Raw genomic sequence first — 11,577 nt, 5'->3', positions numbered from 1 at the left:
ATTTTGTATTTTATTTAGAGACAGGGTCTCACTGAGTTGCTTAGAACCTCACAGTTGCTGACGCTGGCTTTGACCTTGCAAAAAATCTTCCTGCCTCAGTTTCCCAAGCCACTGGGATTACAGGTGTGTGCAACCATGCCTGGCTGAAATTTGCAGTCTTGTTGCAAGTGCAGAGTGCAAAATGCATCACTTAGATCTATCTCGTTTGGTATTTATTTAGTTCTGTATTCTTTATTTAGTTCTTCTATATTCTATAATCATTTTGTCCATTGACATGAGAGAGGTCATTTAAAGTCCCATATTACATATATCCAACATTAGGGATGTTGCTCAGAGGGTACAAAGTTCCAGTTAAACAGGAGGCACAAGTTTTTTGACATGTATTAACAAAATTGTGCTATAATTAACAATAGTGTATAGTATTTTTCAAAGTTTTTAAGATGGTAAACTTCAAATGTTTTCATCACAAAAATGATAAGTATTAGAGGTAATGGATACATTAGTTAGCTCAATTAAATAATTTCATGTTGTATACATGTGATAACATCACATTTTACCCCACAAATTTATAGAATCATTTGTCAATTTACAATTGAAATAATCTAAAAATTAAAAACAATTAACTTGAGTTTCTATATTTAGACAACTCAAATTTAAAGTAATTATTGATATGTTAGGGCTTCAGTCTGCCATTTTATTATTTGCTTTGATTTTTTTTCTGTTTCTTATTCCTGTGGGGTATTTTTTTCTGCATTCTTGTGCTTGTGAATCACTTGAATACATTTTAGAATGCCATTTCCATTCCTATATCATGCCTCTGAGTATGTTGCCTTATGTTTTGTTAGTAGTTGCTCCAGATATTACAAAATACATATGTAACTACCATCTATTAGTATTGATATTTCATGATTTTGCATGAAATATAGAAACCTTAGTTCCATTTTGGGCTAATCACCCTCCTAACTTGTAAAAATATAATTGTCTCAAGTACAGCTGTTATTAAAATTTTTTCCTTCAAATATAAATCATGTCTTAAGATGCTCATGAGGAGAAGAGTAACTGCTATTTAATCATATTTATATTCATTCCAGTTTTCTTTCTGCTCTGAAATTCCAGGTTTTCTGCAGTTGTTTTTTTTCTGTTTGGAGAACTTCCCATAGGCATTCATTAAGCATAGGTCATCAAATACTCTCATAGTTTTGTTTGGTCCAAATATGTATTCCTAAAGGATAAATATCTCCAAATATAAAGTATATAGTTGTCAGTTCTTTTTTGAAAAGTTGAAAAAATATCATGACTCTTCCTTCTGTTCTCTGTGGTTTGAAAGGAGAAATCTTTTGCCACTAAAATTGGTTTTCCCATATAAATAACATGTCATTTTTGTGTGCTTCACTTTCTCAGAAGCTCAAATATCATGTGTCTTGAAGGCTTCCTTTGGTTTTGTCTTATGTGGGGTGTACACATTTCCTTTCATCTCTGTTTGAATGGGATTTTGCCCAAATTTGGGGAGGTTTTAGCTATTATTTTCTTAATATAGTTTAAGAAAATGACATTTTATATTTGAAAGTATAACTTTCTAGAGAGCTTCAAGGTAACTGAAACCACTGGATCAGGGTAACAATATACTTTTCAAAAATATACTCTATATTTTAGATCTGGTTTAGACTTACAGAATTACAATAATATGTATTTGATAGTATTTGAAATACTCTTTTGAGGAAAAAGTGCTTTTAATGGATATCCACCTGGGCTTATGTCCAATTCCAATAACACTGGTGGCTCTTTGAATTTGTAACATCTTTACAAGACTGCACTCATCTTCTTTGTGAGACTAATGCATGTAAAGAAGTCAGAGAGCCTAGCATCTAGTAGGAAATTAGTGCATGTGAATGCTTTCTTTTTTCTTCATTGTAGTTACAGCAAAAATTCAAATAGAGATATTGCTTCAAAAGTGCACAACCTGAAGTATGGGCAGTACTTTGGAACCACTATCTCAGGAGGTCATCCATACTTCTTTGATATTAAAACTGAGTATGAAGTAATTAAAATGAGGTCACACAGCTATGAAAAGTCATGAAGAGGGAGTAACATAGGATTTCTGGATCCTTACTAAGTTCTGTTTTCCTTAGACCCTGTCTTTTCCCAAATTATTGCATGAAAAAAAGGGATAACCTCTTGTATATCTCACATTGTGACTAAGGCATTGCTAAGAAAGTTCAGGGCATGTGGGGAGCACACAGAAGGGAAACCCACTGTCAGACAAGTGAGTAAACTATTCTGGGCCTTCCTTTCCTCACTGGCAAAATGGTTATAGAACTGCATTTCTCTTAACTCTGTGAGCATTTTAAGTAAAGTGATGAAGATGAATATAGAGCATCATGCTCTGATGTATGTCAAATAGGGAGCAGAAATCATTTATCATAATTTATGTTATTATGCCAAGATAGTTGGACCAAAAGTAAGTAGACACTGTCAGTTCCACTTGGGAATCAGCAGTAAATCATTCAATTAGTTACCCTAAAGCCTTTAATGTATAACATCATGACCACAGGATTAAGGTTTCCTTGGAAGAACACAAGTTTAGAGATTCCATACACAATGTCTGAGACATGGTTGTCAGACCCTATTATAGTTTTCATGTTTTCCTAAATGTAGGAAGCATGGGGACCAAGAGCAATGTGTCTGGTGTCTGCAGTTGATGTCATCACTGTCTTTCACAATAATGAACTTTAGGTGAGTGAAGTCATTTCTCATGTGTCAGGCTGGAGAACATGGAGCCACTTTGGCATCGTTCCCACAAGTGGACGTTAGGGGATCTGGCATTAATTGGGATGGGCTGAAGATCCATTCTGGGAAATTGAAATGAAGATCTCATGATCTCTGAGAGATGCTGATCATCAGAGAGTGGTGACTTCCTGTCTTCAGAAGGCCCAGGGAGCAATCCCCCACATCAGAGAGATATCTTAGTCAGGATTCTCATCTCTATAGGTGCTTCAAGTGTCACATTCAGGTACAACAGTGTCCGCCAGGAAAAAAAAAAAAAAAAACAGGCTGCCTTTCCTCAGTCTATCTTATTTGTTATTAAGAAATCTTTCTTTAGCAATACCCTGATCTCAATTCTATTTTAAATTGTTTTTTCTGACCCTAAACAAGATCTTGCTAAATAAGGGATATTAAAAATTATGTTCTAGGAGATTCTAATTCCCATGAAGTTGAAGGAAAGGATGCCAGATTTACTCTTCCTCCTGAAGCAACAAAATAAATTAGAGAAAATTTATAAAACAATGATTTCCAAGATAAGCAGCATTCATCTTTGGTAACATGAAGGCTGTTTACTGCATTGAAGGGGAACACAAGCAGAAGCTAATAGCCTGTGAGGGTTGAGGAGACTAGGGTAGGGGATTCTAAGTGGCTAGAATTTTCATGGCAGAGTGTTGGAGAGGACAGACCTTCACACTGAGAGAACTCTGGATCTCTATAGAAGAACGCCCTTGAGAATTTACATGAGCACTAAACAGTATTTGCCTATGTGGAAACTGCTAGAAGTTGAGGGGAAAACTATCTGAAATAATTAAATAGCAGTAAGCTACTATGGGGTAGGGATTGTGATTTCTACCAGCCAGAATGGAAAAACTCACAGTTCATACAGCACAAAATGTAAGTACTAAAAAACACTTTGCTTTGGGATTGGGGGAAAAAATAGTCTCAGTAAATATAATTCTGGCTAAAATAGTGTCAAAACGTATTTTTATATATTTTAGTTGTAGATGTATATCATAACTATTTTATTTATTTATTTTTTATGGGTGCTGAGGATCAAACCCAGTGCCTCACATGTGCTAGGCAAGTGTTCTACCACTGAGCCACAACCCCAGCCCAGTTTCAAAACTTCTTAACCACATCTGAGAATTTAAAAGAAATCTTATGGAAATATAAAATACTTATTCAACAAGTTAAAATTAACAATATTGGGCATTGAATAAAAATATAAAGCATGCAAAGAAGCAGAAAAATACAACTCAAAATGAGGATAAAATGCATTCAATTGAAACAAATTAAGAATGACACAAATGATAGTATTACTAGATAAGGACATTAAAACAGCAAGTATAACTATCCATGCATTTACAAAACTAGAGGAGAGTTAATCAGGTTTACTAGAGAACTCTATATTTAAGAAATAATGGACTTAATCTGTTTGAGAAGTTTTAGGTTTACGGAGTAAAAATGAGCAGAAAGTATAGAGAATTCCCATATATTCCTTTACTTGCAATGAATTCCAGTGTTTTTAATATCTTGCAATAGTGTGGTATATTGATGAGCCAATATTTATACATTATTATTAACTAATGTCTATGGATTACATTATAGTTCTTTTTGTGTGTTATATAGTCTATGGGTTTTGACAAACGTATGATGACATTTATTCATTGTTATAGTATCATAGAAAGTAATAGTTTCATTGCCCTAAAACTCATGTTACACCTATTTACCTCCAAAGCCCTAGAAATCGCTGATCATTTTACTGTCTCCATAGTTTTGCCTTTTTCAGAATTTCTTATAGTTGGAATCATACTATATTTAGCCTTCTTAGATTGACTTCTTTCAGATATATATAATACACACACAAACACACACACACATACACACACACACACACACATTCTTAAGGCTCCATGTCTGCTGGTGGCTTGATAGTTCATTTATTTTCATCATTAAACAATATGCCATCATGTGGGGCTGTGGGAGGGGAACTCAATGGTAGAACCCTTGCCTAGCATGTGCAAGGCCCTAGGTTCAATCCCTAGTACTACAAAATGTCCATATTTCGAATGTACCAGTTTATTTATCAATTTACCTCTTGAAGGATGTTTTGGTTGCCTCCATATCTTGTCAAATTCATATAATGCTGCTATAAACATTCATGTGTAATTGTTTTCCAATTACTTAGGTAAAAACCAGAGAGTACAAATGCTGGGTCTTATAGTAAGATAATGTTTTATAAGAAACTGCCAAACTGCCTTCCATTAGTGCCTGAACCATTTTGCATTTCATCCAGCCAGAAATAACAGTTGCTTTTTTTCCCCCACGACAGCCTTAACAGCATTTGGTGCCTGTGTTGGGATTTTAGACACTCTAATAGGTGAATGATGGCATCTCACTATTTTTGGATTTGTAATTCCCTAATGACATGATTTTAAGCATATTTTATATGCTTATTTGTCATCTGTATATATATTTGGTCTTATGTCTGACAGATCTTTTGATGATTTAAAATTTTTTTTCACACAATTCAGTGTATCTGAAGCTCAAGGGATACACATTTTAGAATGTTTAAAGTCCTCAAACATTCTGAAATAAAACACATGTAAAGATACAACTCAAAGAAAATGAGATTTATAAATGTTAATTTATATGCACACAAAATTTTGAAAAGGTAACAATTAAAAAAAGAACTTAAAATGACATTCACATACTATACAAAAATTCCTTTGTAGCAAGTATTACCAAAATACCAGTCTTTTGAAAGTGCAAAATTCAAATGTAAACTTAAAGAGAAGCAAAGGATTCTATAGAAGTGGGCTCATAAAGGATATAATCTTATAGTCTAATCAAGAAGTTCTCAATTTTTTTGGTTTTGGATCCATTTATACTTTTAAAAATTACAAAGAGCTTTTTAAAAATATTTTTAGTTGTAGATAGACATATCATCTTTATTTTATTTATTTATTTTTATGTGGTGCTGAGGATCAAACCCATTACCTCATGCGTGCGAGGCAAGTACTCTACCACTGAGCCACAACCCTAGACCTTAGCTTTTGTTTTGTAGGGTTTCATAGGTCTCTGTTTGAACTGAAACACTGTTCTATTGGACCTACCCCATCTAGAGATATTTATCATATTAGGAATTAATACAAAAATTTTGAATTTTTATTAATCATTTTCAATGTGTTAGCATATTTTTTGAAAAATAACTTTTTCTAAAACAAAAAATTCATTAGTGAGAAAAGTGTCACACATTCATATTAAAAAGCAGGATTCTTATATCTGCTTTAGCATTCAGTCTGTTACAGTATCTCACATCAAGCAGCCTCTGCAAAACTCTACTGTATGCTCATGAAAGAGTGAGAGTGAAAAAGTTAAATGTCTTAGTATTATAACAATAGCTTTGGCCTTGAATACCCTGAAAGGCTCTTGAGGACCCACCTAGACCACACTTTGAGAGCTACTGCTCTAAAGTACTCTCATTTTACATATAAACCTATTGGATCTCAGGCAGAGGAAGTGAGAAACTCAGAAATGACATGCCTGTCAATGGCAGGATACAGATCTTAGATGGTTTGTCTCACTTCTCTTAGTTTAGGTTCTCAATCAGAAACCTGGGAAATATGCCTTATTGGCCTATCCTGTTCTCCCTAGTTATACAATTGTCACAGTATATCACTAAAAAAATTTTTTTGAATGAAAAAGGAAAATCAACAAACATGATAAATTCTGCAACAGTTATGCTGTTTGAATTTGAATTATATCTGAATTTGAACTGAAAACGTTATAAGGCAAGTTCCATTGTAACTATCCTATGCAAATTGTGATAATAAAAATACACAGTAAATATCATAGATAAATATGGAAAGCAGATTAATCACAATATCCCTATTTATCCTTTATTCTGTGTCTGAAATACATTTCAATAACCCATTCCAGAAAGATCTTCTCAAGGGTGGTAGGTATTTAAGAGAAAGCAAATAAACTGGCAGTCATATGGAACTTTTTAGATAAAAAGGAATTGTTCTGAAATGTAGATATTTTACATTCCCTAACTATACCTTATTTTTGTCTTTAAAAAAATAAAATCAAGGAGTCTTCTTGGCACCTAGAGAGTATTTCCCTTGTATACTACCAGATGGTTCAAATCTTCTTTAAATGGATCATAGCCTTGCTCCATTAAACAATGGAGTGCCCAGAAAAGCTGATCTACAGGAGGAAATTCTTCCCAAAGGAACCCATTCCCAACTTTCCTTTTTCTCAGGTTCTACGTTCTTTAGTTCTGAATCATGAGTCAAATCTACTTCTTTCATTAATATAGTGACATAATGGTAATTATTCTTCTCAATGAAAGAATTCATCACTTAGGCAAAACAGATATTTTACAGGCTAAGAGCTGCTTTTTCCCAGGTCTCACCAAATTCCAAATGCCCCCCCCCACACACACACAGAAGCTGAAAGCTGCCGGCCCCAAATGTTTTCCTCTTCCCCAGGAGGACGCATGCATGACAATGCTTGCACCTGGTTACCACCACTCCAACCCCCCACTCCTGGGGCTGCCGCAGCCCCAATGGCTCCACACTAGCCATCATAGAGCCAGCAGGCAGGCCTGGCCAGCCTTAACTTTTTTTTAATTGTGTTTTTTATTGTTAAGTTTTGAGAATTTTTGTATATTTTGTATGCAATTCATTTTTTTGATATGTATTTGACAAATTTTTCCCAGTTTATGACTTGCCTTCTTATTTTGTTAAATGAATAGCTTGTAGAGTGGAAGGAGTTAATTTTAATGAGGTCCAGCTTATCATTCTCTTCTTCTAAAGGTTGTCTTTTGGTCTTGAATGTAAGAAGTCATCACCCAAACCAAGGTCATTTATATTTTCTTCTATGTTATATTGTTAAGAATTTTATAGCTTTGTATTTTGGTTTATTATCCATTTAGGATTCATTTTGGGAAGAGTGTGAGGTCACCGATGTTTTATTTTCTGTTACATTTTTTTCCAGGTGGGTGACTAGTTGTTCTAGTACTATTTGTTGAAAGGATTATCCTTTTCCCCCATTAAATTGCCTTTGCTTCTTAGTGAAAGAGGATTTAACTGTATTAGTGTGAGTCTGTGGACCCTCTATTCTCATTGATTGATCTGTTTATCTTTCTTTTGCTAATACCAAAGTGCCTCAATTACTGAAGTCAGCGGCAGGTAGGGATAGATGTGAAGGGACAGATTACAAATGGGCATGAGTAATCTCTTAGTGATTTTTAAAATTACATTTATCTTGGTGATGTACTCACAAATGCATTCAAATTTCAAAATGCTTCAAATTGATAATTTAAACATGTGAAATTTAGTGTATGTCAATTATATCTCAACAAAATAGTTTAAAATTGTCTCACCAAATAAAATTTCAAAATCTTTAGCTATGGCTTCTTGCCTAAGATTAGATAATACTGATTGGTTATTGTGGTTCTATTGTTTTTCCTTCCCTAGCAACTGAACACTCTAGCTATGATGGTGTCTTTCCTTACACATGTTATGTCAAGCATTACTGAGTTCTGAGGTACAGAAATGAGTAAGAAATATGGAGACATTTCCTTGGCGCTCAATGAAAGAATTCATCACTTAGGCAAAACAGATATTTTACAGGCTAAGAGCTGCCTATTGAAAATGGCATAAATAACACAGGAAACTACAATAAACTGATATAAGTGCTTATTATGATTGGGGGAATTCAGGACCCCATGACAGTTCACAGAATGGAAATTTCATCTGATTTTTCAGGGAAGATGATTCATAACTTACAAACTTACACTTTGTAAGGTATGTTCCAAGAATCAGACGAAGTTATTTGAGTGATGGGCATACATTGTCCAAAAAGTAACAGGAAGAATGACTATGATAACCTGGAAGCTTTATGTGGCTGACTCTGCCTCTGGATTCTAAGACTGTGAAGAGTAATAAACTGGTCTAATGCATTTCCCTATTTTTATTTTTTTTAATTGTAGATGAACACAATACCTGCACTTTATTTATTTATTTTTATGGGATAATGAAGATCAAACCCAGGGCTTCACACATGCTAGGCAAGCACTCTACCATTGAGCCACAACCTCACCCCATGGTCTAATGCATTTCTGAATCCTCTATGCCCAGGCCAGAATTGGATACATATTGTGTGTTTCATAAATGGTAATGAATGAGCAAATGCTGCATAAAGCTATCCATTCACTAACTATAATTGAGCAATACGTATGTGTCAGGCAGTGTAACAGAGATCCTCTTTTTAAAATTTTGAGTGCATATCTCTTGAGAAATAATTAAATAGATATATAGAAAGATAATATCAAAATATTAAGGCTGCAGATATGGCTCAGTGGTAGAGTACTTTCCTAGCATGCATGAGGCCCTGAATTTCATACCCAGCTCCACAAAAAAGCAAAAACAAAAACAAAACCAGAATGTTTTCAATACCTTCAATACTGGCATATAGTGAGCACTGAACTAATATAATTTCTATTTTGGTTAAGAGTTTAAGAATACACCCAGCCAGGCATGGTGGCACACACCTATAATCCTAGCAGCTCAAGAGGCTGAGGCAGGAGGATTGTCAGGTTAAAGCCAGCCTCAGCAATGTCGAGGTGCTAAGTAAGTCAGTGAGACCTGTCTCTAAATAAAATATAAAAAAGAGTGGTGATGTGCCCCAGTGGTTAAGTGCCCCTAGTTCAATCCCCAGTACCAAAAAAAAAAAAAAAAGAATACACCCAGAGAATTTTCAACCACTGTGCCTAGGCTCATACCATTTGACTGAGTTGTCCTATAAGGCAATGTTTTCAAAACCTAATTGACCATTTTATTTTAATTAATTAATTAAGGTGCTCTACCACTGAGCTCCATCCCTAGGCCTTTTATTTATTTATTTTTTGAGACATGGTCTCACTTATTTGCTAAGGCTGACCTTGAACTTATGATCCTTCTGCCTAAGCCTCTAAAGTCACTGAGATTATGGGTGTGTTACATTATGCCAGGCTGAATTTACCACTTTAAAAATAGTAAGATAAATTCTTTCTCATACTTGGTAGAAAATATGAATGAATAGATTATTGAGAAACATTTCCATCAACATTCAAAGCCAGTGTACATAAGTGTAAGAAATCACAAAGTTGTATCTGCAGGGGGCAAATTCTTGGAATTTAACACATTTTTATTTCAAGTTGGTGTTATCAGTTTGAAAAAAAAACTACTATAGCATTAGGATGTTTCTTTCATATATTCCCCCAAAAGAATATAGAATATACACAAAAGCAAATGAGAAGGGAATTGAATTGTGTCCCTATAAAAATCAACTAAACAAAAAGGAGGGTAGTAAAAGCAGAATCAAGATATAAGAACACTGTAAGACACATAGAAACATTAAAATGGCATTACTAAATATTGCCCTATCAGTAATTATTTAAAATGTTAACGGATCAAACTTGGAAATCAAAAGGCCTAGATTGCTTTAGCACATGTGAAGCCCTGGGAAAAAAGAAGAAAATAAAAAAGAAAGGGGGAAAAGTTTAGATTGGCATAATGGATTAAAAACAGGATCTAACTATATACCATCTACAAGAGACTCACTTTAGATCTAAGAACATGCATAGGTTAAAAATTAGATGATATGGGCTGGGGATGTGGCTCATGCAGTAACGCACTCGCCTAGCATGTGTGGGGCGCTGGGTTCGATCCTCAGCACCACATAAATTAAAATAAAGATGTTGTGTCCGCCGAAAACTGAAAAATAAATATTAAAAAATTCTCTCTCTCTCTCTCAAAAAAAAATGTTAGATGATAGGGCAGGGGGTGTAGCTAGCTCAGGGTTAGAGTGCTTGGCTAGCATGTGCAAGGCCCTGAGTTCAATTCCAAGCACTGAAGAAACAAAACAAAACCCCTCAACATTTAATAATTAAATGATAAAAAATATGTTCCATGAAAATGGTAAGCAAAAGAAAGCTGAGGTAGATTTATTAATATCAGACAAAATTAATTAAAAGACTACAAATAAATTCAAGACTTAAATATTAAATGCTACAATTACAAAACTCTTAGGAGAAAACATAGGAGAATAGTTTATCACATTAGATTTGATAACAATTTCCTAGATAAGATGCCAAAAGTACAGGCCAAAAAAGTAAAAATAGATTAATTGAACTACATCAAGATTATAAACTTCTGCAAATCAAAATATATAATTAATGGGATGAAAAGGCAACTTATGAAAGGGGATAAAATTTTTGAAAGTCATGTATCAGATAAATGGGTAATATCCAGAATGCATAAAGAAATTCTACTTCTCAACAACAAAACAAACAACTCAATTTAAAAAAAGAGACAAAATAATCAAATAGATACTTTTTTCGTGGAGGATATGCAAATGGATAACAAGCACAGGAAAAGATTCCCAACATCACTAATGTTGAGGAAATGTGACTCAATCCCACAACGAGCTACTGTAACTTCATATCCTTTAGGATATCTACTATCAAAAAATAATTGAATAAGCCAGAAAATAACAATTATTGGCATGGGAATGGATAAATTGGAACCTTTTTATTCTGTTGGTGTGAATTTAAAATGGCACCCCTGTGAAAAAACAGGATAGAAAATAGAATAGCATATGATACAACAATTCCACTTCTGGGTATATACTCAAAAGAATAAAAAGCAAAGTGTTGGAGAGATTTGTACATCCATGTTCATAGCTATATTATTCACAACATCCAAATTGTGAAAGAAAACCAAGGTTATATTGATGGATGGTTAAACTAAATATTGTTTACAC

At 34.1% G+C, this 11,577-nt stretch overlaps 1 pseudogene; it reads right to left on the bottom strand.

Annotated features, from left to right (window-relative positions):
• Window positions 1-6,874: 6,874 nt before the first annotated feature.
• On the bottom strand, window positions 6,875-7,358 carry LOC114105686 (nucleotide triphosphate diphosphatase NUDT15 pseudogene; annotated as a pseudogene).
• Window positions 7,359-11,577: the final 4,219 nt, after the last annotated feature.

Source organism: Marmota flaviventris, chromosome X, assembly GCF_047511675.1.
Source record: "Marmota flaviventris isolate mMarFla1 chromosome X, mMarFla1.hap1, whole genome shotgun sequence".
In the NCBI taxonomy this organism is placed as follows: Eukaryota; Metazoa; Chordata; class Mammalia; order Rodentia; family Sciuridae; genus Marmota; species Marmota flaviventris.
Note: the sequence above shows the minus strand (reverse complement) of the source record. Positions and strands in the feature narration are given on the sequence as shown.